Source organism: Pan troglodytes, chromosome 6 (genome assembly GCF_028858775.2).
Source record: "Pan troglodytes isolate AG18354 chromosome 6, NHGRI_mPanTro3-v2.0_pri, whole genome shotgun sequence".
NCBI classification, from domain to species: domain Eukaryota; kingdom Metazoa; phylum Chordata; class Mammalia; order Primates; family Hominidae; genus Pan; species Pan troglodytes.
This window is the reverse complement of record NC_072404.2, coordinates 128951088-128957475: the sequence shown is the minus strand read 5'-3', so window position 1 is coordinate 128957475 and position 6388 is coordinate 128951088.

Here is a 6388-nt window from a genome sequence, read left to right as displayed (position 1 = left end):
CAGGAGAGACTCAGCCATGGACTCATACATGGGGTAGTCATCAATCCTTCTTTTGCTGTCTGAATGTGAGATTTTCAAACCTCTCCAGCAGAATAGAAAGTGAAATAAATTGCCAGGTTTAAATTTAATACCTAGTTCCCATGCTGAATAATTATGGCTGTGCTGGAAACCTTGATAGAGTGAGTGGTAATGAGTAGCCCAATCTATAATGTGTAATGTATCAACTAAAACTTTAAATTGGATTCTTTCAGAAGACTTTGCTTCTATGTGACTGTGAAATATGAAAGGCATGAGGCACCAAAACCAGAATACTAAAGTCTCAGTCCACTTCCTCCAAGAATACATACTGATGCAAACACACATACATACATAATTAAAATAACAGAATGACATTATGATTTTGTTGAGAAAATATGAGCAAACTCAAATATAAGTAATTCACAGAAATGTAGACATGAAGAGCTTTTGCATAGGGTTTCAAGGTAAAAAGGGAAAGAAGCAATACATAGTATTTTGAAATTCTCTGCATAGTAGACTCTGAAGCCAGTCTTATCTTGACACCCTCTGCTTAAAACCCTTCAGATGCTCTCCAGCACCACCGGAATGTTTATTTCCTTTAATAAGCCATAATTTCTCATCTCTCATCTTTTCATGCATGTACACATACATACATGCATGCATGCATTCACTCATTCATTCATTCATTCATTTATCTATTATAGAAACAGGCATAAGTCTCTTCTAATGTACGAAGTAATGGGCTAAGAGTTAGGAAAACAATAGTGAACTGATAGATATACAACCTGTCTTCTTTGAGTTTAATCTATTGGGAGTCATATAAATTAATCAAATAGTGACACAAAAAATGTGAAAATACATATGTAGCCAGTTCTTTGAAAGAGAGATACATGGTACATTGAATATGGGGCATTTAACATAGTCTGGAGTTTTCAGGGGAAAAAAAGCAAATACAAAAGCCCTGTTGTAGGAAGAAACATAGTATATTTGAAGAACTACAAAGGGAAAACTGGAATCTAGTGATTATGGAGGCATAAAAGAGATGGAGGTAGGTGATAAGAGAAGTAAGGTTTTGTTTTGGTATTTATCCTAAGAGTACTAGGAAGATCATTAATGTGTTTTAGGGAAGAGATTCTTTTGATCAGTTTTGTATCCTAAATCAAGAGTTGATGAATTATGGCCCACATGTCAAATCTGACCTACTGCCTATTTTATAAATAAAGTTTTATTGCAACATAATCATATTTGTGTTCATACACTTAGCACATTCTCTATAGATGCTGTTGAGCTAAATGGTGGAACTGACTAGCTGCAAGAGATTTCAAGTCCTTCAGAGCTGAAAATACTTACCATCTGTCCCTTTACAGAAAAACTTTGATGACCCATATTCTAGAATATTACTGTGGCTTTTAGATAGAGAATAAATTTGAGGAGGCAAGAACAGATATGGAAATATCGATTTAAAGAATGTTGTTTTTAGTAGCACAAGCCAGAGATGATAGCTTGAACTAATTTAATTAATGGTGATATAGAGGTAATGATGGATATGAGAAAGATTTAAGAAGTAAACTGGGCAGAAATTGATGAATGAAGAAGGGGCTTTAAGGATGAGTTTTATGTTTATGTCTTGTACTGATAGATGGATGATAATGTCATTTGCTGAAAGTGTATTAGATTTAGGAGGAAGATTATAAATTTAATTTCTGACATGTTGAGTTTTAGTTGTCTTGAAAGCATCCAAGAAGAGATGTAAAGTTCTTAGTTGGGGTTGTAGCTTAGATAATAAATCTGAGCTAGACATAAACATGTGTGATCATAAGAAAAGCCACTGGTGTGAATGAGATTGCCTTCAAAATATTGCCTACAAAGAGAAATGCAGTACAAGTCTTAAGGAACTCCAGTGCTTCTGAGCTAGGTAGAATGAGATGTCCTGCAAACAGAACTGGAGAAGGAATATGTTACAAAAGTGGAAAGAAAAAGTGTTTCTTTCAGAGAAGACTACAGAAAAGAATGTTTTAAGAAGAGCACAATGCTTAACTGTGGGCAAGCACTGATCAAAAAGTCCATTGAATGTATGACATCAGAAATTTTTGGTGGCTTAAGGGAGATTTGCTAAGTGCAATGATGGATGCTGAAGCCAGACTCAGGTAAGATCCAAATAGAAATTGAAAATATATAGACAGGTTGTATAAGCAATGCTTTAAAACTGTATGTGAAGAAGGAGAAATATTTGGTATCTCCATCCCACCGAGACTAACTGGTAAACTTAGGGAACCCTTTTTTTCTTGCAAAGATTTCTGATATTCCACCTTTACTCACAAGACTGTATTAGGGGCTTCTCTCATAAATTCCCACATTATTAACTCTTTATAACTTATTAACTCTAATATTGTCACATATTTATACTGTTTGTCGTTGATAATCTCTTCCTATTCAGTTGTAACCCACTTGAATGGTAGTGTTAAGTCATTTCTACAGTTGTACCCTTAGCACTTAGCTTTCAGTATCAGTTTATTTTAAAAGCAGAATAACAAAGAAAGTAACAGACTTCCCAGAATCGTGTGTGTGTGTGTGTGTGTGTGTGTGTGTATGTGTATGTGTACCCAGATCATTTATACATTGGTTTTGTTTTGAAGTTTTTGTTTATTTATTATTAATTTTCTTTGTTTTTATTTGACATAAAATTGTCCATATTTATAGCATAGAATATGGTGTTTTGACATGTGTATACAGTATAGAATGGCTAAATTAAGTTAATTAACTATCCATTACCTCACATACTAATGTTTTTATTGTGGTGAGAACATTTAAAATCTACACTCAGCAATTTTTAAGTATACAACACATTGTCATTAACTATAGTCACCATGTTGTACAGTAGATCTGAATTATTCTTCCTGTCTAAATTAAATTTTATATCCCACCATCACCAGACTGCTGCTACTCCCTGCTTCTATAACTTCAAATTTTTTTAGATTTCATTCACACAGTATTTGTCCTTCTGTGTCTGGTTTATCTTACTTAGCTTAATGTCCTCTATGTTCACCTGTGTTGTCACAACTGATAGGATTTCCTTCTCTTATAAGGCTAAATAATGTTTAGTTGTGTATATGTACCACACTTTCTTTATCCATTCATCCATTGATGGACACTTAGGTTGATTCCATATCTTGGCTATTGTGAATAATGCTGCAACGAACATGGGAGTGCACATATCTCTTCCACATACTGACTTTGTATTGATCCAACTTACTAATCCAGCATGCTTTGAATATGTACCCAGAAGTGGAATTAATAGAGTATACAGTAGTTCTATTTTTAATTTTTTTGTGGAATCTCCATACTGTTTTCTATAATGGCTATACTACTTTACATTCCCACCAACAATGTATAAGTGTCCCTTTTTCTACACATCTTCACCAACACATATTTTATCTTTTTTTGACAGTAGACATTCTAACAGGTATGAAGTGAATCTCATTGTGGTTTTAATTTACATTGTTTTCTGGTGATTAGTGATGCTAAGTATTTTTCATATACCTGCTGGCCATTTGTATATCTTCCTTTGAGAAATGTTTTTTCAGGTACTTTGTCCATTGAATCAGGTTATTTATTATTTTGCTGTTGAGTTGTCTGAGTTCCTCATATGTTTTAGATATTAACTCCTTGTCAGATGTATAGTTTGCAAATATTTCCTCCCATCGCGTAGGTTGTTGCTTAATTCTGTTGATTGTTTCCTTTCATATATTGATTTAGATTTAAGCCTAAAAGAAAATGCTCAGTCATAAGAAAATAATTAGCCTAAATTTTTTTGTTTTAACCCAAATATTATTAAAGAGACTGTCTTTTTATTGTTGGTATGACAAAAATTATGAAATTAGCTAAAATTTAAATCCTTAAAATTTAAAATACTTAATAATATACTAATGATTGGTAATTACCATTGATTAATTCTATGAAAAGTATTCTTTTTCTCAGTTGGACTAATTATTAGGAGCAGAACTCCCCATATGTATCCTTTAATAGGCTGAAGCATGTACATTTTTCCCAAATATGAAAATTAAAACTTTATTTGACATAAATTCTTTAGGCTTTTTCAGCTGAGGTCAAGTATATGAAAAATCAGTTTAAAGGCATATTTCTTACAAATCTAGAAGTGACAATACAGAAAGCAGTATCTTTCTGTAAAAACTTACAAATTGCCAACCAAGTAATAGGGTAGATACTATTTTTGAAGGCAAGGTTTTTTATACTGGAGAATAGCATATTTTTTTTTTTTGAGACGGAATTTCACACTTGTTGCCCAGGCTGGAGTGCAATGGCACGATCTTGGCTCACTGCAACCACCATCTCCTGGGTTCAAGTGATTCTCCTGCCTCAGCCTCCTGAGTAGCTGGGATTACAGGCATGCACCACCACACCCAGCTTCTTTTATATTTTTAGTAGAGATGGGGGTTTCGCCATGTTGGCCAGGCTGGTCTCGAACTCCTGACCTCAGGTGATCCACCCACCTCGGCCTCCCAAAGTACTGGAATTACAGGCGTGAGCCACCACAGCTGGCCGAATAACATGATTTTTAACTGCAGGAAATTTACTTTCTCTTTATACTTTATATTAGAAGAATAGAAGTCATCTACATATCAGCTATCACTTCAGATATGAGGAATCATGGTGGACTCCCAGGCTACTGCTAGAAATATCACATAAATTCCTTTTCAGAATGATTTGGCCTGATTCATATAGAAGGCAATGGTGTGGCTGCTTATGCAATTAGGAGTAAATTAGGACTAAATTAGGACTTTCCCAGCCACAAACAGCACTAAAAAAGCTAGAGAAGCACCCCCGATTCTCCTTGCAGTTGGTGAATACCCAATGCAATGCCTTGGATTCTGAAGTCAATTATGCCCTGCTTCAAGGAGTTCTCAGTAATCTTATTAAACATTGACAAGACCATGTTATAAGGGAAGCATTTCTAAGGTGAGAAATCAGATTTGTAACTGTCAGAAAACAGAATAAACTCATTTCAGGTGTGATAAGTAGGATTATTTATTGGGACATATTTGTGCCTTCAAGGTAAAATACTTCAAGCAGGAAAACCAGGATTGTTGATTCCTTTCTATTTTTTTAGGTTTCTTGTAGAACTATTTCAATTAAGATATTAAAAGAAATGACAAATTTATTTGAATATCTGTATACTAGGCTTTTTCAAGTTTTATTTTAAATGAACAAATGTGTGTAATAAAATTTCTTTGTTTCCATGTAATTTGATATGTCAAAGGGAATTGAGAAAATCATATTCTATAGTGTTATTTTTACTTTTGAGCTTTCTATTATTAAATTAGAATTTATATATAACATCAATTTATGATGATATTAGGAGTTTAGAAATATTTTCATGGAACAAACAGCAGATGTTGAAATAAATTATAAAAAAGACATTCACTTTACTACTAGAAAGGACTTATTGATCTACAGTTATAAAACTCATCAGTGCAATTTTTAAATAAGTAAGAAAAATTCAGCTATGATTCTCAGGTAAAGCATTTAATTAAACGCAGAGTTTAACACTTAAAATTTATCAGTGAGTGATTTATAGGAAAAACTGTGTAATATGAAAATCATAATATCAGTTAAAGTAAAGCAACTTCGTACTTAAAGTAAGTGACTACTTGAAAATTTTTGCCAATATTAAGAGTTCATAATACATTATAATCAGTACCTGATGCTAATATATAAATATTTAAATATATTTATTGAAAATCTACCCATTAAAAACTTAAAATTACAATATATTTCTTTAAAAATTCTTTATTAAATGTCATATTCAATAAAATTAAAAACATCTCATATTTCATGAAAATTTAAAAAATCTTTTACAGGTTTACTGTATTTAAAATGGAAAAGTTAATTTATAATTATGTTTTTTTCAAAAGCTATTCAATAATATCAAATAAAGTAGGTCAATGTCAAATTTATTAATGATAAAAATGTGTTAATACAAATTCCAATATAAGTATTAAAAATATAATTGTAAGACATCTCATGGATAAGTAAAATAAAGTACTTTACACAACCTTAAAAGTTTTCAGTACTTAAAGTTCCCATTGCATATCCAACACTGAGTTCTACAACACATTTGAACATCACCAGTGCTGTAGAAAAAAACACAGCCTCTGTTTTTAAATGGCCTCCGTCCAGTGGTAGAGGCAGAGCTAAATTTAGGAATGATTATATCAGCCATAGGGATTATATCAAAAGCTCTAGAGTACACAGGAGGCCTGACATTTGAAAAGATTTTAAATATAGCATGCTATCTTCTCTTGTTGCCATATATAGAGATGCCATAAGATAGTTGTCTAATTGCAAAAGA